Below are 25554 nucleotides of genomic sequence, written 5' to 3'. Positions count from 1 at the left end.
CCCTAGAGGACGCAGTTCGAAGTTCCCTCGAAAGGGAACTGTATCAGGTTACGTATGTAACCATAGTTCCCTGAGTAGGGAACGAGACACTGCGTCCTCCAGCTCCCTGCCATGCTTCAGACGAAGAAGATAATGACGTGCTCTCCCGGTGCTGACGTCGGAGGCTGTCGCCGACCAACAAGTTGGTGTTTTTTCAATGTATGCTTCAGACACGGGTCACGACGAGGTGTTCCCCTAATTTAATTTTCATTTAACTTTTACAATTAATACATACTTATATCTTTAAAAATCTTACCGATTATAATGTACCAGTAATATAATAAAACAAATAACTTCAAATCAATATTTCATATCCATGTATTTATCAATTTTGTGTAGCCTTGTTTTGAAAGACAGTACTCTTATAAAAGTTAGCTTCACACTAGGGTCCTGATCATGCTGTCTTGGTTTATTCTGTGATAATGAGCGGATGACTGTACATTCCATACATACTAGCTACTACTTCAAATAAATAAAAACAAAAAATGAGTGGAAATGAATGATAAAGCAAGACATAAAACATGCCATGACTGAATGTACTTTTTTTTTTTTACTGAATGTACTTTTTAATGATGCTATGGAAGCTAAAACACAATCGATTCTTAAATAAGTAAAACATTAGGGACACTAGGAGGATGTAGATACGAGAACAACAAACCTGCTCATGGATTCCCCCTGGTCTTTCCTTCAGGTGTTAGTTAAAAACATAGAAAGAAAAGAGGTAGGATATTAACACTTCACATGAATGACAGAAACTAATAAGGAGGCTACAGAAGAAACACAGATGCCTGTGAAATACTAAGTGTTTCATTTTAGGAATAAAACACCAATATATTTCACTGTGTCACAAAAAATATAGTTGAAATGTTTTATATATATATATATATATATATATACAGATATACAAACACACATTAAGAATAGGAAGAAATGGAGATTCTTTTTAAAGACAGTATAAACAGGCAGCAAGCAGGCATGCAAGCTATGAGCAATGCACAGTCAAGCTGACTGAGACGAGCGCTCGATGCAGAGGGACAGCTGTGTTATCAAGGGATGCTCTGTGTGTAATTGGTGAATTGCTTGAATATAGCAGTACACTCATTTGTCAGAGTATTGTCATGTGTCTGTCTTCAGGTGTCTGTCCACAAACTGTCCTGGCTTCTGTTCAGTTAGATTTATCTGTTATGGGGCGACGTAGGGGACAATTCAGTTAGCCACAGCATATAGAGGAGGAAGCAGGTGTGAGTCTATGGCTCTCATCCAAACTGAAACTTTGAAGCTTCACTTGTGAAAACCTGAATCTCACTGTTCTCCCCATACCTCTCACTGAGCTATTTCAGTAACTGTATGTCATTAAGTATTATTTTGGGGAACTTGTACTACTGAATCTGAATATTTGTACTCTTACTGAATTACATTTCCAAGGGCAAATCACACTTTTTCTTACTTTTATTATTATTATTTTTTTACTTTTTAAATTTCATTTAGCCTTCCAAAGTACAAAGTAAATATTTTGCAGATCATAATGACCCAAATATTTATTTTTTGTGTGTGTGTGTGTGCATCTTACAGAGCTACAGAGCCAATCAAATTACACTCACATAAACTTTACATCTAATAAAATGCATTCCATGTTAATTAGCCAGGCCCTCCACTACAGTTTATTATTATTTGTCCTCATTAAGAGATGTTTCATTAGTCACCAACAAGGTCTATAACCTAAAGAATGTTATATTCTTAGGAATAAACAATGTGATTTGAGTGTGAACACTTTAGTTTATATTAATAATGATCCAGCATCAAAAATTATAAAATCATCTGATTATGAATTTAAAGATGAACAGTTTCAAGTAATGTACTGTTTTTTTTTCTTCTTTTTTTTTATAAATGAAATCTTAGCATACTGAATAGTTAGATTGTATCAATGACATAGTTTTTTTTGTTTTTTTAATATCCTCCTTGTGTTAATTTCAGCAATCAATGAAAGCCGTTGTATAAAAAGTCAGAAATGTGAACTTATGATGAAAAGTCACAATTCTGAAAAGAAAAGACTGAATTCTAAAAAAAAAAAAAAGTCTGAAGTGTAAAATGAAAGCTTAAAATTGCAGCTATAAACTTGTATTTGTGAGAAATAAAATCAGAATTATGTGTTATAAACTCGCAATTCTGAGAAAAGTCAGAGTTTTGAGATATAATCTAGGAACTGTAAGAACTGTAACTGTAAGAACTGAAGTAAGAATTGTGAGATAATGTTATTATTATTATTATTATTTTTATTTAGCCAAGATATGGCCATATGCTTTTTCTCAATGACCTAATTAGGATTTAAATAATCATGGATGTCTAACAAAACTATGGTAGGGCACAGAGGAGATGATTATGCTTAGAAAGAGGGACAGATTAAAGGGAAAACAGTATATTTGCTGAAGGAAGTGGGAAAATTAGAGCTACAGAAGCACTGACACCAAATACCACACCGGCTGCCAGAGTTGTACCTACTTTGTAGGGCTGCAGGTATGCAACGCCTTCAAATGAGGCTTCCAGGTAGCAATGGAAACCGAGTTCTCATCAGCCGCATAGCTACGCCACACACACTACGTGCAGAATATACAAAACAAGGAAAACAGCGAGGGAAATGAGAAGAGTAAAAAATAAAACGAGAAATACACAAGGCCAGGAAAAAAGCAGGGATTGAAAAAAAGGAGAACAACAAAATAAAAAAAAGATTAGTAACAACCAGTTCATGTAAGCGCTCTTCCATCAGTTCACTGCATTGATACATGCCTTTGAGGAGGGAGAACACTTTTATGAAACAGCCATGTGGCGCTCAGGTATGTTCTGGAGAGGTCTGTGGAGTAGAGACGCCACGTAGCCTGACGCAGGAGACACACACACACACACACACAGGGACATGGGTGGAGAAAGACAATAGCATGGTGAGGGAACAGCCGGTGAATCACTGATTGGGCTCAAGACATTTCTTCAAACCGCTGCTTCCAATTTGTTTAAAATGTTTTGAGCAAAAATGTGTATGGAAAGATTTGTATGTATTTTGAGGTCTAAAAGTCTGAGACTACTAGTTAAAAAAAGAAAATAACATATTTTCTGCATAACAATGTGGGTAAAAAGTTGAATTAAAAAATGAATTCATTATTTCTTTTGCTTTAATGACAGCAGCACAAGTTGCATGATCTTCACAAGATTGCAGAAAACCTGATGACTGTTTTCCAGCATGATGTGAGAATGATCCAAAGAGCACCTTGAGCTTCAATGGAAGCAACAACATCTGAGCATCTCCCCAAGGAGTCACATGGTCGTGATGTCACTTATTTACTAAATATTTCTAATTCATATTGTGTCATAAAGTTGTTTTTGGGTTAATATTACAGCACACTTTGATTTCCAGATTTTGATGATGTCTTAGACTTTAAGATCCCACTGCACACAATTCAAGGTGACTTTAGTGTTTAAACTTGTCCAAATCTGTGGATCATCTGTGGATGAGTGGATCAGTGTTGAATAAATGTCTTGATGTGTGGCACAGACAACAACAAAACAGCCAAAGGACTTAAAAGGGATGTGGTGAGTGAAAAGAGAAAAGTTTAAGATAAATGAAAAAAATAAATAAATAAACATCTTTTTAAGAAACCAAGAGCAAAGCTTTGTTTGTGGCCTCATATGTTTTAATTCAAGGGTTTAATTTGTGGCCATTTGGCACTTAAATACTAATCCTCAATATATAATTCTAAACACCATTTATATTTTATATTATATAATTTATATTTATTACGAATATTTGAGCACAGAGGCGTTGTCGTAGTATAAAAAGCAAAGCCAACATGAAACCCTTCTCGCATTTAACTTATGATGTATACATATGAGAACAGAATACTCTCCATTCATTGGGAATGGATTGGATTGTAAAAACTGTGCTTTGCATGCTAGACTGAAGCAAAACCTGAATATAAATTTACTAAAACAATACTTTTTATTATTATTATTATTATTATTATGCAAAATACTGAATGACCTAAGTGATGCCAGCAGAGATGGAAAGTGATTGCTAGGGGAAAATAAATAATTTAGATAAAATATTACAAACAAAAGAAATAAAAAGTATAATGTACACTGATGAATCATTCACAATTAGGTACATGCATTAAAAGAAAGTCAACAGGGTCAATTTCATTTCATGTTGACTTATAATGTGATATTGGATTTCAATAAGAAAGAAAGAAAAGGCGTTGTGAGGACAAAAACATCAGAAGGATGAAAGACTGAAGATGGATCTCTTGAATTGTGTGACGCAGCAGTGAGGAGGGAGGGCATGTTTTCCATCATTCTGTACAAAAATGTCAGTAAAGACAAAAAGAAGAAAAGAAAAAGAAAACCAATCGTAACATGCAGGAAAGAATCCGAACCCAGACATAGCCGAGAGTCATACTCCACAGATCAAGATTTAGATATATATTTCTGGGTTTTATAAAGTGTTTTTCAAAAGAGGTGCGAGAGTACGAATTATGAGAGATAATGCACCAATGCAGTCCCTGCAACATTACATCATAAACAACACAGCATGGTTAAAATACATAATTGCTGACAACCGTAATTAAAGCTGAATGGTTGCCGCTCACTGATAGGCCTTTGGAAAAAGAAAGGAAAAGCAGGGTTAAAGCCAGGCAGGAAGAGAGACAAAATAAACATAAGGACCAGCGAAAATATGAGATCTTCTCTGTCTGCAATATCAGAAAACAACCTGGAGAAAGAAAAAGGGTCATGGTGGTTAAAATAGTTGGGAAATTGCTTGTGGGTTTTCAACAGCAGCCAAAGGGAAGTAACTCATTTCAATAATATTACCGGACCTCAATGTTTTTTAGATGTGTTTTTGCGTGTGTGTGGACATTTTCCTGGAGTAAATCTGTTTCTCCTGCTAGAGGAGAAGGATGCACCGTCGATAAGGAAGAGCTATTGACCTCAGGGAGGCCCTTGCTCAGAATTCCTTCCGTGGAAACACATCATTAATATCTACAAGTGTTTCCTTTGGCTCAGACGGAAGGTAATAGTCCTCATGTAATCAATGTCCGTGGTAATTGTTTGTTTTCTCCTTTCATTTAAAAATGATCGAAAAACAATCTTTGTTAATCAACTAATTAATTAATCAATATTTTTTTTTATCTAAATAATATCTGAAAAATTTATTTAAAAGGCAAAACTGTATCATATACAATTATATTATTATTATTATTATTATTATTATTATTATTATTATTATTATTATTATTATTATTATTATTATTATTATTATTATATTTATTATTATTATTATTATTATTACTACTACTATTACTGAAATATGTTTAGATGTTTTTAGATGTATTTTTTATTTTATAATTATCTGTTTAGTTAAAAAATGATAGATATTAATCTTTATCACAATTATGAACATTGTTATTCAATTTAAACTATTATTTGAGATACTATTATAGTTTTTGTTCACATTTTGAATAAGATTTAGTTTTTACATTTTCTGCTTTCATGTTAATTTTAGTTAAGGTTTTTGTAATTTGTATTAGTATTTGAGATATATATGAAGAGTTTGGTTCCAAAACAAGATAAATGCCATTTAAAAAAATGTATGCAGAATGTGATATTCACAGAATTATTAGATCATGTTTTCTCCCTTTTTTTTTCAAATTGCGCCAAACGCCAGTCTCCCTTTTTTGCAGAATGCGATATATCCTCTCAACTAATCACAGCGCACCATTCCACACACTCAGACTTAGCTTGTCAGTGTTAGTGTTTTTATTAATGCCATTTCTGTTTTTGTTAATACAGCACATAGCACTAATCAGCTAAATGAATGTAACATGGCAAAGATGAATGCACTTTTGGATTTTTTTATTTTACCTTAACATTAAACGTTGTTTTAGTAGCTATGTGAATTGGAAACTAGCTGGAATAATATTCTCTTTTTTACTATATTTATATATATATATTTATATATATATATATATATGTATATATATATATATATATATATATATATATATATATATATATATATATATATATACTGTATATTAATCAGAGTAATTATGGTGAAATAAAGCTAAAACCATGTTAATTATATATATAATATATAATTTAATTTCAGTTCACTTTTATTTTTTTACTAACATTTTTGTTAGTAAAACCAGCAATTACAGAACATGAAGAGATCTGAGCATTAAGCATGGATGCAGATCGAGTGTTTGAGACAGGGTGAGTTTACCTGTATAAGGCTGGCTGCTGGGTTTCTCCTCTTTTCAAAGTGCTTCTGTCTGTGCTGCTCTTGGACCTTCAGAGCAAAGCCAGAGCCAAGAATACCCTACACCCACAGAAAGAACACAAATGCACCCTATTACTAAGGTTCAATCCACTGATTTGGACTAAGAGAGACTGCGACTGTGCAGAGCATATTTGTGAGCAGAGAGTTACAGAACACTTGACAAGAATGAGTCAGACAGGACGCTGAGGGGCTTTACAGCCACACATACTGTGTGTTCTCAAACACCTCATAAAAATCACAGTATAAAGAGTCTGCCTGAACTAACTAAATGGTTTGTGATTTCAAGTTTCCTCCTAAAAGACCACAAATCCCCCATCTCTCGTAAGTGAGATCACTTAAGAAGTCAGGATAAGAAGTGTTAACCTAATGCTTAAACTTAGATCTCAGAGCAATTCATTCATTTTTTTTTTATCTGTCATAATTTACTCATTCTGAAGTTGTTCCAAACCTGTAAGAGTTTCTTTCTCCAGCTGAACCCAAAAAGGCAATCAATCAGCCACTGACTCCCATTGACTTCCATAGTTTATTTATTTTCCATTCTATTAAAATTATGATCATCCTTTCTTCCCTACTGTGTCTAAGTGAAATGGTTTGTTGAATAAAGACTTTTAAAAATCAGAACTTGATTTTTGTCCATCAAGATTTAATTGGATCATTGTTGTTTGTCAATTGCTGTGAGTGACAGATTGCTAACGGGGAGGGATTAATGTTTTTGATTAAAGATTATAATGACACAATAATAATAATAATAAAAAACTGTGTACATGATGTGTATGGCTAAATCATTTATAATAAACACTGCAATATTCCAAAAAGAAGAAGGAGAATTTTAATTTCATGGTGACTATAAATTTCTGCACACCAGGCCATCATATGACTTCAGAAGACTTAGAATTTAGTGCATGGGTCATGATTACTGTAAAGATCACAGTAAGATGTTTCATCAGGTGTGGGACAACATGAGGCTGAGTTAATGCAGTCAGAATTTCCATGTTTGAGTATACTATAGATTTAACTTTATTATGTAAATCAATATTTATCCCACTGTTAAAATGTCAGAATGTGAGTCAAGCAGTACATATCAGGTTGGAGCTACTCACAGCAGGCAGAGCAAAGAACGAGATGCCCAGCAAAGCAAACCCTGCAGACAGAAGCCGCCCGGTCCAGGTCTGTGGAGTTTTATCTCCGTATCCAATGGTGGTGAGCGTGATCTGAGGAAAGATGTGAGAATATAAAGTATTTATATGAACATAAAGTTTATATGTTTAAAAGACTACGGTCGTATTGCTAAATACTTCCGATAGGCAGACAGCACTAAATTATGCGTCTGGTTACAGGACCACAATGTACTTTGACACTCCACATATCACCTTCACTCATGTATGGAGGAGGAAGAGTAACCTCTGACTGCATCTACATGATGGCTAAACAAAGATCAAATCCTAACCAGGGTGCATTGGAAAATCAAAGGCCTCCAAACAGGCATTCAATTCTGTCCATTTATGCCATGTTAAACACCCATAACCACCAATCTGCATTCTAAAGTTACACAGTTGCATGGTATTAGATCCATCTTTCAGCAAGATAAATACTTTGGTGACCAACATCTTGCACTCCTTTCCACAATCATGAGCGCTTTGAATTCTTGCAGGCAGGGGATAGTTAAACAAAGGCCTGGCCAAAGCAAATTCAACACATCCAGTAAAAGTGAGTGATTTGTCAAATGCAAAGAGCACTGCGGCCTTTCACAGCACTTTGAAGCAAAGACTAGGAGTGTGGGAGCTCACACACAAATCCAGACTCCCATTCTCCTGTTTTCCTCCACGGAAGCCTGCCTGTCAGCTCCAGACACTGGCTTGGGCTCAACCCAGTGTAAATACTGTGTGGCAGCATAATATTGGCCCACCGCTAGTTTGTCTCTGCATCTGAGCTCTACAACAGAAGACCATACCCTTAACTGACCTCATAACTCTTTTTGTGCTTGGTAGGAACAGGAAATTACATGCATTGATTTGTTAAGCCCAGCTGGTGAAGAACCATGACCAGTTCTGTTTGTACCACAACTAAACCCTGTCAAGGCCTATGGTTGTAACTCACTTATTGATTAATGCATGAAATACAGCGTATTATTGAGCATCCTAAACCACAGATAGATTGTATACAGTTGTTAAAAAATGCTATAAAAAGGGGAGGGGTGTACATTTAAAGGGGACATCAGATTAATTTACTTGTGTAGCTTTTTTTTATTTATTTTTTTTAAACTTTTTTTTACATTTAGTTTTCTGGTAGGTTTCTGGTATGTCTGTCAGCTCAGAAAAGCTGAAAAGAAAAACACACAGCCAGTTGGTTATGCGCTGTCTGAGTCTGAAACAGTGGTTTCGGCTTCTACGTAGATAGCTAACTATTTGAATAAGACCACCTCCAACCCATATATTCAGGTGTCTTGTGTCAACACGCCCCACAGAAGAGAGGGGTGGGGTCATTTAAAGAGACATGCACAGAAACAGGTTGCTGTGAACAGAGTTGTTTTTGACAAGGTAAAAAGGGTTTTGTTTTACAACCCGAATTCCGGAAAAGTTGGGACGTTTTTTAAATTTTAATAAAATGAAAACTAAAAGACTTTCAAATCACATGAGCCAATATTTTATTCACAATAGAACATAGATAACATAGCAAATGTTTAAACTGAGAAAGTTTACAATTTTATGAACAAAATGAGCTCATTTCAATTTTGATTTCTGCTACAGGTCTCAAAATAGTTGGGACGGGGCATGTTTACCATGGTGTAGCATCTCCTTTTCTTTTCAAAACAGTTTGAAGACGTCTGGGCATTGAGGCTATGAGTTGCTGGAGTTTTGCTGTTGGAATTTGGTCCCATTCTTGCCTTATATAGATTTCCAGCTGCTGAAGAGTTCGTGGTCGTCTTTGACGTATTTTTCGTTTAATGATGCGCCAAATGTTCTCTATAGGTGAAAGATCTGGACTGCAGGCAGGCCAGGTTAGCACCCGGACTCTTCTACGACGAAGCCATGCTGTTGTTATAGCTGCAGTATGTGGTTTTGCATTGTCCTGCTGAAATAAACAAGGCCTTCCCTGAAATAGACGTTGTTTGGAGGGAAGCATATGTTGCTCTAAAACCTTTATATACCTTTCAGCATTCACAGAGCCTTCCAAAACATGCAAGCTGCCCATACCGTATGCACTTATGCACCCCCATACCATCAGAGATGCTGGCTTTTGAACTGAACGCTGATAACATGCTGGAAGGTCTCCCTCCTCTTTAGCCCGGAGGACACGGCGTCCGTGATTTCCAACAAGAATGTCAAATTTGGACTCGTCTGACCATAAAACACTATTCCACTTTGAAATAGTCCATTTTAAATGAGCCTTGGCCCACAGGACACGACGGCGCTTCTGGACCATGTTCACATATGGCTTCCTTTTTGCATGATAGAGCTTTAGTTGGCATCTGCTGATGGCACGGCGGATTATGTTTACCGACAGTGGTTTCTGAAAGTATTCCTGGGCCCATTTAGTAATGTCATTGACACAATCATGCCGATGAGTGATGCAGTGTCGTCTGAGAGCCCGAAGACCACGGGCATCCAATAAAGGTCTCCGGCCTTGTCCCTTACGCACAGAGATTTCTCCAGTTTCTCTAAATCTTTTGATGATGTTATGCACTGTAGATGATGAGATTTGCAAAGCCTTTGCAATTTGACGTTGAGGAAGATTGTTTTTAAAGTTTTCCACAATTTTTTTACGCAGTCTTTCACAGATTGGAGAGCCTCTGCCCATCTTTACTTCTGAGAGACTCTGCTTCTCTAAGACAAAGCTTTTATAGCTAATCATGTTACAGACCTGATATCAATTAACTTAATTAATCACTAGATGTTCTCCCAGCTGAATCTTTTCAAAACTGCTTGCTTTTTTAGCCATTTGTTGCCCCCGTGCCAACTTTTTTGAGACCTGTAGCAGGCATTAAATTTTAAATGAGCTAATTAAGTGGATAAAAGTGTAAAATTTCTCAGTTTAAACATTTGCTACGTTATCTATGTTCTATTGTGAATAAAATATTGGCTCATGTGATTTGAAATTCCTTTAGTTTTCATTTTATTAAAATTTAAAAAACGTCCCAACTTTTCCGGAATTCGGGTTGTACATGACCACTGAGGAAATTTAACCAAAGTATATCATGAAGACCCAAAAGATTCCTACCAACTTGTGGAAAATGGGCATCCGATGTCCCCTTTAAAGGGAAATCTGCACAGATACTGAAAGCACTTGAGGAAGCGCGAAAGGATGACGTTTAAGAAAGGCAGTTAAGTAAGACTTACGTACCCCACCAAAGAGCATCAGCGTAGGTGGCGAACTGTTTGTTAAATTCTTTCTCCACCAAGTAGACCAAGAATGAAGAAAAGATCAGCACCAAGAAGCCAATGTACCAGGCAGTCACAAGCTCCTGAAACAAACATAGCAAAAAAAAAAAAGCAAAACAAACTTTCTTTTTTATCAAACAAAGAGGATTTATTATCAAAAATGTAAATGTGGAGGAAATGTTGTGATTATTCCTTAAAAAATAATGTTTGTTTCATTTTAGTAGTAGTAGTAGTAGTAGTGGGCTATGTACATTCTACTGAAAATAGTAATAGTTACAATGTCTTCAAATCAAACCAGACTTTTATTCTGATGGGTTGCCGTGAATACCTTTACAGTTCTGTGTATGTTATATGATGCTAGTTTTACTCAAATCAAACGGTCAAATGCTCATGAAGTGACTCAGAGCAGGAGATGCTGTTCAAGTGTTTATGTCCTCATTTAGTGAGACAGCAGACGCTGAAATCACAGCGAGCGTCACGAATGCTTCAGTATGTGTAATAAACGAAACCGCGCATCTGAACAATCCATTAACATCCAGAACATGCAAGAGTCATATTTAAATCAACTATAGCAGCTTAATTTTTACAGAAACTAGTCCATATCGCGATTTGATTCAAAGGGGACCTATTATGCAACATTCACTTTCACATGTTGCTTGGACACAAATGTGTGTTGACAGAGTGTTTATTCACAAAGGCTAGCCTCGGTATTGCAGGAACTTATACTCTTGATGCTCAGCCCTCTTCCCCAGAGCACCAGCTCATTTGCATTTAAAGGGGAAGAAACAAAAATGATGCGTTTTGGCTCATTCACTAAAAGTGGCAATTTTAACAAACTATAAAAAATTATCTGTAAAGTATTTTGAGTTAAAACTTCACATACACACTCTGGGGACATCAGAGACTCATTTTACATCTTGTGAAAAGGGGCATAATAGGTCCCCTTTAAGTGCAATTACCTACTTTTGATTAATTCATTCAAAATTTGACAAATTCCATGACATTCTGCCTTAAACTGTGACTTTGGTTTTATGACTGGATTCCGCGATTCTGTCTGCATTTTCCACATCACCGAAATCATAGAGCCATAAGTTGAGCACCAAGCTGGGAGACAGTTTAAACCAGATAAAAGTAGCATGGTCAGCAAAAATCTGCAAAACTATGAAAAATTTGTGAAAATGTGAAAATTACAAAAGGTGCAATTTTCTTTCTTCTTTTTATATTTTCTGTAAAACTGCACCGGAACATTGGTTATTGTAAAAAATCTTTTGCAAATAAACTTATTTTAGTCTAAATTATAGTCTTAAAAAATATATATATGTTTTATAATTTTTTTCATTTTTCTGGTTTTAAAGATGTTGTGAGCTGTTCAGGTTGGGGGATCAGCTGGTTAACAAGCTACTGTATATCAGCTGAGAACCAGACTGGGAGACCAGCTAAACCAGACTAAACTACCAAAGACCCGCGAACCAAGCTGGTTTAAGATGTTTTTTTTTTTTTTTTTTCAGTTTGATCAGGGATGTCAGGAAAATGTAAACGCTTAAGCCTCAAAGGAGATAGAAATAAGTAACTCTGCTATTTTATAAACCACAATGATTCATTGCGGGGACCCCAATCTCTCCACTAAATGGTGGGTAACTGAGGACTGAGGAAGCATGTGGTTTGGCTGCAGCCCGTGGATGGAGTTTCAGTCCAAGCGGTGCTGGAAAAAGAGGTTGATTGTGGGGTCGCATGTCTACCTCGACATGAAAACTCACACGCAGTGTCATGACTTGAGCACATTGACTAATTTCTGCAGTTAAATAGGATTCAGTATACCTTGCTGTGAGCGTAGACTACAGATCCAAGCAGTTTCCAGGTACCACCTCGCCTGTCCATACGCACCATGCGCAGGATCTGCAAAAAACGCAGACTGCGAAGTGCAGATGTGGCAAAAATATTGCCCTGACTACCAGCTGAAACCACTGCGATGGATGCAATGAGCACAATAATGTCTGAAACACAATCACAGGAGACAGGGATCATTTCTAGATGTTAACACCGACAGAGCAATAGAAATACTTTGATTGACTTATTAAAAATAATTATAGCAGTTAGTTATATAGAAAATGAAATCAGTGACTCATAGTCCTCTTTATCTCACAATATCAATACTTTGTCATTACTCAGCTAACTCCAACAAGACCACCCAGCCATTTTTAAGAGCACCGGAGCACCGGAGGACACCGGATCTACCTAAACTAAGCTTGCTGCTGTTCTTTAAGACAGGAACAGAGATATATAGAAAATAAATCTTAAAAAAAATAGGCTTTACTTGTCTGTTATGTCTGTGTCCCTGAGATCAGAGACAGAGTAAGGAGCCAAGAGCGAGCAGAGAAGCCACTTTCTTACAGAACAGCATACAGTATCTAATCCTTCGCTGCACACAGAAAAACCTCTCCAGCTCCCAGCGTGTCTTAACCAGGAATAATATTGTTCTTCACTCAAATCACCTCTGTCATATTTTCCTGCTGAATGTTACACTTGAGGTTTGAAATAAGAATGTTCTCGTGTCACACATGCTGAAGGTGGCCTCGTAAAAATCTGTTATTCCAAATTCAAATCTCACAACCTTTGAAGGTTGCCACAAGGTGAAAATGGAACATTGAAGAACGTGAGCAGATGGCATGGAACAATGTGTATTGTAAAAATCTATTTTTAAATAATATACATTTCAATAACAATCTTAATAAAACGTTTTATTACCAAACTTTCAGCTCCAGGTTTTAAATATTTTATAAATGGTTTTCATAATGACAGGACAGCACCAACATGTCCTTATTTAAAGCTACAGATCTCGTTCACTGTAAAAGATTTTTATATTGACCACAGTTCAAATATGTGGATATGTGGTCAGTAAGATATGTTAATATTGTAATTTAGCAAGGATGCGATAAATTGATTAAAAAAAATTACATTTAGAATGTTACATAAATGTTAAGTAATGTCAAATTTTAATGCTTTAAAATAGTTTGTACATATTTTTCTGAAAGACTGGAGTAATGGATGCTGACAATTCAGCTTTACCATCACAGGAAAACATGACATTAAATATATTAAAATATATTACAATAGAAAACATGTGTTTTAAATTGTAATCATATAGCACAATATTGTTTTCATTGTACTTTTAATTAAATAAATACATCCTTGGCGAACATAAAAGCCTTCTTTCAAAAACTTTTAAAAAATCCCCAAATTTTTGATTAGTTTTGCTGCACATGCATTCATACTTCACAAATTATTTATTTATAATTTATTTATTTTAGTTAGATTTTCCAGATTTTTTTCTCAATTAATTAATTGTTTAAACATTTTTAATCACTTAAATAATTTAATAGTTGCTATGTTGCCATGCAAAAGTGCTACATGAAGTTGAAGATAAATATATTTGTATTAGTTTACATGAAGATGAAATAATAGAGGATGTGGTCACATAAAGTCATTAAGTGTGCTTCATTAAGGGTATTTGCACATAAAAATAATATGCAAACACCTTTACACAGTTTCTAATGGGATGTGCTAAATAAATGTGTTGAGCAGGGTAGAGAAATTGTTTCCTTTTTCTTTCTGATTTATAATTCAGAGTTAGTCTCAGCGCTGATGAGATGCTGATGGAACTCGGCCTACTAATGAATGGAGATGAGGTTCAGTGCGTGGCACACAACAGAATGATATATTCATAAACTACACTTATTTAACACAATACCACACCACATGCAAATGTAATAAATATAAATAGCTCTGGTTAGTTATTGCCTGTGATCCCTCATTGGTTAGTTATTGCCTCCTTTTCCTCAAGAGAGAATTACAAGATAACTCTCTCAGTCACTGTGTTTGTTTGAGTCAGTCATCGATTTTGGGCAGAGGTGCTATCATTAGCCCATCGAGCATCTGTCAACATCCACACCAACACAGCAGATGCATCACCCTCTACAAACACACGTAAACGGGTGGACAGCACACTCACAGAACACACTTTTTATCTTACCAATGACACAGAATGGTTTTCTAGCGAAGCGCAGTCGTCCTTGCCATCCTCTGTAGCGACAGCAGCATCCAGCCGACCAGATGCGAATGATGTACTCCAGACCAAAAACAACAATCATCACAAACTCCTGCAAAAAAACAGAAACACTGTTCATGACATCAGACGCACCACTTCATTGCTTTAATTCACACAATACAGCAATTAATTAAAGCTATCTCACAATGAATAAATACAAAATATGCTTACCGTATATTATATTCTGTAGTTCTATTCTGAAGTTAGACATATAAATACTGTACACACACCCTAGTTCACCACAGGAGGCTGCGGTCATGGATAGCTACTGTAAGATAATTAACCTCTCAGTTAATCCATCATTGCCTGCTGATTGCAATGTTAGATAAACCACAGTTGAGTTCACAGAGGGCTTCACCTGATTACAACATCTGTCTGCATGAGTTTATAACACTGCTCCACTCCCAGAGAAACACCACACATTTACATTAAACTGCTCACTGTTGCTAAGTGTGCTTACAATCAGGTCAGTGAAAATGTACAGGCTTTTGGATCACCTGCCACTGATTCTTAAGTCGTGGGAAACAAAGCAAGCTAATAAACTGGTAAGAAGGCAAGCATGTAAATAAAAAAATAAAAAAATATTGTTTTAAAGATTTTATTTGGATATGTTCTTAAAAATTGGGGAAAAATATGAAATTAAATAAATAAAAAAAGTTTTTTAATTTAATTAAATAAAAATAAGCTTTGAAGAAGTCTGGCTTTGATATTGCATTGATCTTGTAAATGTTATAATATAGTGTTATGTTATTTTGTATTAATTTAATTAAAAACGAGAGAGAGAGAGAGAGAGAGAGAGAGAGAGAGAGAAAATCAAAACATATTTATATTAACAAAATTCTCTGATGGATTTCAAAATGAAATTGTTGATATTTTATAAACAAATGCAGTTAATTTTCTATGACGTTTCGCAAGTTATGTTTATACTTTACAACTCAAAGTTTTATTGATTCACCATTCCTAACTGTTGATAAAATGTATGTCTAAATATCAAGTCATCTTTGCAGCTGTTTATGGACTACTCAACCATTTTACGGGTCATATTTCACGTTTGTCCCTTCTCTGGGGGTAAAAGGCCTGGGATAACTGGGCCTTTTTAACTGTCCTGTCCTGATCCACTGTGACAGCCGAGCTGGGTTTCCCACGGCTTGACACAACACTGTTTGCTTATCCTGAGCACTAGCTGATACTGTAAGCTGTGCAGGTCTTGCTTTCCCACCAGTGGGGTAGACGCAATCCTCTCCTGCTTTCAGGTCGTCTCATAGTCTCTGAACTTCTCTCAATACAGCCTCTTTAACTGAAACAGGAACACCTTGGCCCGCTCCGCCAAGAGTCCGGTGGGATTGAGGTGCTCAATCACTAAAAGCTCCATGCTGCTTTCTCTTGTCACCTGAGAGGATCCCATCAGCCAGTAAAACATATCAGTGAAAGGATGAAACCAGCTCAGCATAATACAACATGTATCAAATGGCCTAATCCAAGTGATTGTCTTTTAACGTGGAGTACTCAACAAAGTTTTTGAAGGGATCTTGGAAAACCAGATCAGAGAGCATCACTGTCATATGAGACCTTGTTTTGAGACTTAATGTGAACAAGAAATCAAAATGTACCTCCACTGACCCTACGACCCTGGTCTTAAGGCCTATTCAAACCAAGAATGATGCATGTAACAATGATGAATATAACAATAACCATTCAACACTGTTGTTTGTAGTGTGGACTTTTAAATAAAAAATACAGTGAAAACAGTAACATTGTGAAACATATTTATCATTTAAAACAGCTGTTTTCTATTTTAATATTTTCTAAAATGTTATTTATTCCGGGCATATCTGACTTTTCTGTATCATTACTCCAGTCTTTAGTGCCACATGATCCTTCAGAAATAATATGCTGATTTGCTTAAGAAATATTTTAATCTTTGCTGAATAAAAGTACTAATTTCTTAAAAAAAAAAAAGTAAGATCATCTTAATCAATATCCATATAGCTATTTAGCAACTGTTCAAGCAAAACTTTCCCAATACAATCAATTCAAGTTTCACGCTACAATTGTCTCATTTAATAGCACATTTTACGATGAAATACTTAATTATTTATTGCGGAATTGTTTAATTATTATTTAGTTATTTATTGCTTAATTATTTATTGTGGAAATATTATGGAAGCAAAATGGGTTGTAAACAGTAACTCATGTTGACATTCAGCGTTTCAGGTGTGTAGGTATTTTGGTTCTACAGTACATACAGTAGGCTTGTGTGTCTCACCAGTATGAGGAGACAGTGATTGGAGAGGTCCATATGAGCAGGGATGGTGGAGAACACAGAGAGAACCAGACAGCCAAACACCAAGGTGAACCTACCAATAAACAAATAAGGAAAAACATTAGTTATAGAGTTGAAGTAAGTGTATTGTGTTCTGTGTGACTTCATCTGAGCAACTGCAAGATGAAGCTAAAGGTTTCTTTGTTCTGATATAAAAGCACCTTTACAAATCCAAGGGTGGACCTGTAAAAGAACACGACTGAATCTGCGAGGTTTCAGAGTGCCATCACAATCGAATAACGTGGTGCTTTTCTACAACTCTTTTAGCAACTTAACAGTAAAAATAACAGCTCTTGAAGTACCTGAACGACACACTCACACAAGTAACTTCCCTAACAAATCATCACTTTCAGCCTCATTAATGCAGCAAAGTTTTGTTAATGATGGATGTGTGTATAACTATGTAACACCCTCTGGCTCTGTGCTATTGTCTGAGAGCTATTTACAGAAACAAACAGTACATGCTTTCTCCTGCTGTCCCTCTGGTGCAGTATGCTGTATCTGTCCCATTCCCCCTCTCTCTCTTTACCTCTGGCCCTGTATAAACAGGCCATTAAGAACATTGTCCTTAGGTGGAGAACAGAGATGGACTCTTCTTTTTCTGAAGCAGCTGCAGCTGTGCGAGACGTGCTATCGTATGCTGTCTGAGTGAACTAGCAGACATCTCTGTGTCTTCCAGCAAATGCTGTCCTTATGTTTCCTGTAAATACATTGTATCTGGGAGCAAGTGATTTTTACATTTAGCACTGTCTTCTATATTTTACCTTTTGCCTCCACCTCCCTTTTAATTGAAAGGGAATATATTCTATAATGTTGTAGTATTATTATAATTATTTCGTTCCCATCTCAGGTCCACTTGATTGGTTTTCTGCACCAAAATTGTTCACATTACAATTTATCACCCTCTTGCTCTGACCCTTATACCTGTTTTGCCAGTGAAAGCAAGTTTTTGGTAGCACATATCCATTTGTACCCATATTAAAGGCTTAGTTCATACTACAAATGAAAATTTGTCCACCTTCTACTCACCATCGACGCATCCTACGCCTTTATTCACCCCCCGGAGCCGTGTGAGGGACGTTTTATTACAGATGCGCGCACTTTATTTCACGTCTTCTGAACTGTTGACAACCAACACCTGCTTACCCCCATTGAAAGGCTTGAAAGAGCAAGGACAATTTTTTATATAACTTCAATTGGATTATTCTGAAAGAAGAAAGATGATGGACAAGTTTTCATTCTCAGGTGGACTAACCCTTTAAAAGTTAATTTGAATATTTCACAATATTACTATTTTTAGTGTATTTTTGTACAAAAAAATTCAGCCTTGGTGAGCATAAGAGACTTCTTTAAAAAAACATTAAACAAATAAAACGACTCCATGGGCATTGTAGATTTAAACCTTTTTATTTGAATTCATATGTATGTAAATTAGATTTGATAGCTCAGTTATGACTGGCAATCGTCTGTTTACCCCAGCATAGTTTACACTATCGTTCATCAGTTTCTGAATATAACGAATGATTCCTAAATGACTTATGTATCTGTACACTTTCATTTCTAAACAGCAAGACAAATCTTGTTATCCATGATTATATTTTAAAGATCATTCTGTAATTATTAATGCAAGAGCACAACTGCTGAAAGGCCTAACTGAGCATCACACTGTCTCTAAATGAGAGATGAGGTGTAAAGAGTTTGAGGGGTGTTTATTTACTAACTGTTTATCTTTCTGTAATCAGTGACAAACAACTCACCTCCTCTGTCTTTCTTTTACTTTTTGTCAGGTCAGAGACACAGTCTGTCTGACCTGCTCCTCACCCTTTTAGTGCTTTGCTAACACATGCGCACCCACACAATCCAGACTCTTTCAGTTAATGTGAGGGCTTCTGTGAATCTCATAACACTCCATAGTATTACACTCCCCAAAGACTGAATCGTGACAGACTTTATGAGTCATTGCAGGATATAGTGCTTTCCATATCCTGGTGGTAACAGCAGACCACAGCCATTATGCTCAAACTGGTGTCGTGCTATTCAACTAGAACATGTTTATTGCATTTACACATGCATACGGACAAATGCACATCCACAATAGGCCTAAGAAATGGGCTTCTGCTACAATCATTACTGTAACTCAATAGACACGCAAAACAGTAGCGGCGATGCAAAAAACACAGTCCTCTCCAAAAGTCTGAGACCAATGGTGAAAATACATCTATTTTGCACTCTTTTTAAACTCTTTTTAAAACAGTAACACTCAAGCATCACTTCTACAACTTAGTAAAAATCAGTTTGAGTGCATTGTGCTTCAACTGAAAAAAGATTTGCAATCCACTCACTTAAAAATATGTCAAAGCATTCGAAATACAAATGAAAGCAATCCCAGGCTTTTCTAATATATGTGCACCCAGACACATCTTTCAGAGCTATTTGAGGGATCTCTTGCAGTTAGATGTGTGGGGAAATGAAAATATTGGAACAGGAAGGAATTACTTTTTTTTAACAAACAGCTGCAGGTACTGTACCAGCGCTCTGCTAAACACTCGGGCCAGGGGAAATTGGTCTTTTAGCAATCAGAGCCGTGTGGTCACAGCACCAGGCTCCCAGACATCTGAGCTTTCAAAGCTCTGTACCCCAGGGACCACTTTCCACTAGCAAGACAAAACATAGCACCACCTACCAATTCAGCGGTCTGCGCGGGTAAATGTGCATGAGAGTGTCTATATGCAAATGTCAGCTTGCAGTTTTGCGATGCAACAGAGAAAGTAAAAGAGGGAGAGAAAGGTTACAGTAGCATATCGTTGATTACACACCTGTTTCTGTTTGCCTGTGTGTGTGAAACTCTCTGAGATTGTTTTGTTTTGATTCTGAGCGGTTTGAGGATCATTTAGACAGGCAACGATGACATGCTTGGATTTGGAATTTCAAATATTTTCTCATGAGCCAAGCCACCTGCATTGTGTAGCATCTGATCAAACATGACACGGTAGAGGGCGGCATTGCCACATCAAACACACACAATCAACCTACAGTATGTGAAGAACAGCATTTAATAAGACTCTCGATGAAAGCAACCAAGAAGAATGAAAAGAATGAAAAGACGGACAAGGAGAAAAGAGAGTAGGAGATGAGACAAAAAAGAGATGAGAATAGAAAAGAAAAAAGAGAAGTGAGATGTGACTAGGTGAGAAGATTGGATGAGATGAGCAGGAACTAGAATTTGCAAGAAGTAATGAGATGAGAGCAGAATCGAAGAGAATATGTGAGAAGATAAAAAAAGAAAAGATGCAAGCAGAGGTGGAAGATGCAAGTAGAGAAGATACAAGAAGAGAAGAGAAGATGCACAAAAAATGCAAGAAAATAGATGTGAAAAGAGGCATAAAAGAAAATGCAAGAAGATTCAAGTAAAAAAGAGAAGAGAAGAGAAGAGAAGAGAAGAGAAGAGAAGAGAAGAGAAGAGAAGAGAAAATTATGGGATGTTTCTGTGTTTCAGGCAGTTGTCTGGTCAGTCTTTGCGTTCCTGACAAGATGAATATGATAATGCATTTTCCATTGGATTAATATAAGGTATAGCATGAGTAATCCAGCATCCTCAACACAATACAGCCTGAGTTATAATGGCTGCTCTGTGAATTATTGAATGCCTTGTACAAATAGCCTGTGGACATCTGGCTCTGATTTGGCTTGAGCCTCTAATGGTTCTCCTCTGTCTGAACAGGAAGGTCTGGACACTGGCTGTAGTTTCCACTGCAGCTGGAACAGAGCACAAAACACAACTCAGACCTCTGACCAGAGCTTCACAGAGGCCCAGGGTTAATGACAGCAATAACACACAATTAGGAGATGGCACTTAATGCCCCTGCGCAGCCTTGACATAATGAAAGCCACTGGCTGTTGATTGATGTCTTATTATGAGGAAGGCTCCAAAGTCAAATGGGCTTTTACACATGGGTCTGAACGTTACCATTCACAAGCCAGACAGCGATATCATAGTCCAATGATAGATTCAGATTCAGTCAGGTATTAAGGCCCGCTCACACCAAGAACGATAACTATAAAGATAACTATAAAGATATCTATAAAGATAACGATATTAGCGTCCACACCAGCGAACTATTTTGTCTGTGTATTCTAAGCGGACGCGCGTCTGCTGCTTTAAATTCTCGAGCTCATTACAGCAGGATTGATTCTGATTGGTTGGCAATGTTTTTATCGTTCATCAGAAAAAAAAAATCGTTCTGAAAGTGATTCCAACGATATCGTTTCTCTGTGCCTTTATCGTTATAGTTCTGGTGTGGACTCCGCTATTCTTTAATACTGAGAACGATTTTTAGAACTGTATCTTTATCGTTATCTTTATAGTTATCATGCTTGGTGTGAACGGGCCTTTACAGTTATTCTTGGAGTAATAAAACATTAAAGAAACAGCTGAAATCATTACATTAAATGAATTACTTGCACTCCAGATGCTGAATTTGTTTGTGTGTTAGAGAATGCAGTTGTATTTATTTGATACTGACTGTATAATCAGCCATTATAAGTGTGCGTGTTTGTGTTACACTCTGCTAAATTAAAGATGTTTGTTTTTTTTCAGTCTGCATTCCTGGACATTCCTATGGCTTGCTGAACACAGGCCCTTCATAAATAATTAGGGCGGTAATCTAGCACTGCATGTTGCTGTTCCAGGTCCAGTGAAACCTGTCATGACAACGAAACCTTGTCATAAAGTCCATCTGAGGCAGCTAGTCAAAACTGACCATTACTGCATCTTGTGCAAGCACACGATTCACTTAAAAACTCAGGTCTTGACACAGCTTGATTCTGTTATCTCAACCCGGTGCTGAACTGTTTCCTCTGAAAACTCTCTCAAAACTAGTACACTAGCACTAGCATACAAGCCACAACAATTCAAAAAATAACTCCTTGCAACTGCAACATGTCTTGTTTTCTGTCAGCTGCTTAGAAGACTTTTTACAATCAGCACACCATTCAAAACCAATCACAATTCAGTATGCAAACAGATGCAAGACAAAAGACTAAATTACAATTCACTAGCTATTTGAGGTGACAGTGTGCAGAGCTGATCAAAGATGAAGCCTAATAATAGCTTGCTACAGTTTGACAGAAGTTTTAGTGCGGCTGCATGCATGCAGGCCTCCAGAGAGTGTGAACACAGAGAAGCGTGAGGCTGGACATCTGAAATTAAATCAGTCTAAACACACGACATCGCAACAACAAGGACAGCACACACAAAATACTGTATATTACTGCACCATCATTGTGAATCAATTTTCATGAATTTCTTTGATCTACTGTCCTTCCACCAGCAACTGCTGAGCATCTTTGAGGATTTGAGAAAGAGGTAGAGAAGCGTAACTGTAGAGATCCGTATCAAAAAGAAAAGCAGGGATCCACCTTCAAAGGACAAAATAGATACTCATTGTAATTTTACTACCAAAAAGTAAAATTTTACTTTTTTTTTTTAATTGTACATATTCATGGGACGTATTTTACAGCAGTTTGCCTCCACAAAATCTGTTTCAGCATTTCAGATATGTGTGTATTGATTTTTATATTCTGTCTAAGCACAACTTTATTCTTACAATCTCCCATTTTTGTCCATCAGTGGATTTCATTCCTTTTTTTTTCAAATTTTTGTGACAAAGTTGTAACAAAAAATGTAAATCTGTTCCTATCCACAGTGTTAGGAATATAACCCATAGTATCACTTGGTTTAATATCATATGAAATAGATCATTTATGTTGTTTTGCATGAATGGAAAGTTGCACAATTGTAAATAATAATAACAAAACTACACGTTTACGTTCGTTAGAAAGTACATTGAAAGAGTAATGGCTCCAAAGAATATGGCACCATTTAAACAATATAACTAATATTATATCAGGCATGACAGACACAAACCCTGAGCACACCTGAAACTCTGAAAGGCGAGAAATAATGGTGTTTTTTAAACATGAGGTTAAGTCTAATCAGGCCTGGTGCTGTCCAGGGTCCTGAAGCTGATCACATAATGCCACTGCTGTATCAATATGATGTTCTGGCTGAATCAGGTTCATGACCTTCTTTTAAAATTTAAAGGCTACCATATAATTATAGAAAAGAATATAGCGTGTCAAAATAATGTAGTTTGGGTTCACTTTGATTTACAGACTGTGTAAATAGGAGTTCAATATTCTGTAGAGTTATAAATTAAACATATCAGTTTTAAAAATAATTATATTTTATAATGCACAACATAATATGTCAGTATTCGACATTTTAAATTAGTGAACTAGTGTAGGTCCCAAAATAGAGCTTTGAAAAAAAAATTCAGTGGCGCCCCACTCCCCACTACAACTCAGAGGGAAGCAGTTCCCTATTCTCTTCCTTAGACAATGCTCTTCCTTCCACAGACAAATAAAATGCAACGTAAGCCCATAAAGTTCACAGAGCACCACCGTAACTGCAGCCTCCCAGACACCACAGCGGTTTTAAGCCTCACTTTACCGGGGAGGAGGGTGGAGTTGAGGATGAGCTACACCGTTCAGCCCCGTTCTGCCTCCAGCAGTTTGTCTTGAAGAGGACAGGGATCAGGAACAGACAGGATGTTCCCCTGCCAAAAGTCTATTAACTAATCCTGCTGTTTATACGATCTACTCAAGTATCTTACAAGGCTGATCGGCTAGATGAAACACACGGTTATATTTCTAAGCAACTACTTAACAAAAATACAATGCAGCCATAGACATCTAAAGCCCTGAGAGCATCCTGCTAAAGTTCACTGAAGTGAATGGAAACAGTTAATAATTTAAATAATAAAAAAAATAATTCATAATCATTCATTTAAATAACCATTCGGTGAGTTTATGATGGTCATTACTAAATAGTTACTTTATATTGCATGTATATTGTTGCTTTACACAAATGTAATATATGATCAGCTTTTGCCTTTATTATTTTGAGCTTTTATCTTTTTTGAGGCTACATTTGGTAAGATTATTATTTTTTTCCCTTTTATGCTCAGTAAGACTGCATTTACTTGATAAAAAAAACAACAACAACAAAACAAAAACACCTTAAACCAGTAAAAACAGAAATAAAAAGGGGAAACCAGTTATATGTAAAATAAGACTATAATAAGATATACTGTATATTAAGATATAATAAATAAAAAAGTAATTTAAATACTTTAAAATAACTATTTTCATTTATTGTTGTGATGGTAAATCTGAATTGTAAACAGCACTGACTCCAGTCTTCAGTGTCACATGATCCTTCAGAAATCATTCTAATATGCTGATTTAGTGATCAAGAAATATTTATTTTTATCACTAGTGTTGAAAATAGTTGTGCTGCCTAATATTTTTGTGGAAACTGAGATAAAATTGTTTCAGGATTCTTTGAATAATAGAGCGTTCAAAACAATAGCATTATTTAAAAAAAATGTATATATATATATGTATATAATTTTATATATGCTATTTGTAAAATTATTAAATACTTCAACACTTCAAATACTTCATCCTTGCTGAATAATAGTATTCATTTGTTAAAAAAAAATAAAATAAATAAACAAAATAATATAGCAAAAGCTTTAAAGAGGATGTTATCTGCTCAAAGTTTTCTTTTTAAGCCTTTTAAAGCATCAGATTTCTGTAAAATATAATACAGAAGCTGTAAGATGCAACTTTTATTGGTAGTCAAAGAGAGCTATCGTATATCCCTCGTTTCTTAGAGCACAAGAAGGACAAACGAAAAGTACACAAAGGAGAGTTAGTGTAATGATTCTTATGTGTAGTGAATGTCACCCACGTGGCTGGGGAACGGGGCCAAATTTCCATGATGCAGCTTAGCTTGGCTTTTGAAGGTGTGGGCCAGGAGACGTTTTGCTCACCCTCTTTCTTACCCTCCCTCTGTCTTTTCCTTTCTTTTCCCTTTTGGGTACCATTAGGAGGAGTGGGCGGAATTGACACAAGCTCTTTTCCATGTGATGAGCACAAATCCTGCACTAACAGGATCCAGACCTGGGGAAGCTGGTGAGCTATAGCAGCTGACAGGGTTCATAAATGCTCCTGGCATAAAGGGAAGCAGCAGCAGGTTCTCATCAAACACCAAATGGCCTCTCCTGTACTCCCTCGCTACCTCAGTGAGTCTCATTCTCTCTCTTTCTCTCTACTCAACAGCTACTGGTAATATCCAGATGTCAGCTTGTGTCCTACAAAGCAAAATATCACACAAAGACAAAGAAAAAAACAACAGAGAGTGAAAATGTCTCACAACCCAAAGAGGTAGTTAGTTTAAAGAGTCAAAAGAGATGTTTAGCTTAGCAAATTAGAAAGATAGTAGAAATGAATTTTTCTTATCAAAATTAAAATG

General features: G+C 36.3%; 1 pseudogene; it reads right to left on the bottom strand.

Moving 5' to 3' along the window:
- Nucleotides 1-25554, bottom strand: part of LOC132110663 (potassium voltage-gated channel subfamily KQT member 5-like) — a 114809-nt pseudogene that overhangs the window by 13866 nt on the left and 75389 nt on the right.

This window comes from Carassius carassius, chromosome 30 (assembly GCF_963082965.1).
Source record: "Carassius carassius chromosome 30, fCarCar2.1, whole genome shotgun sequence".
Lineage (NCBI taxonomy): Eukaryota > Metazoa > Chordata > Actinopteri > Cypriniformes > Cyprinidae > Carassius > Carassius carassius.
This window is presented reverse-complemented; position numbering and strand designations above follow the sequence as displayed.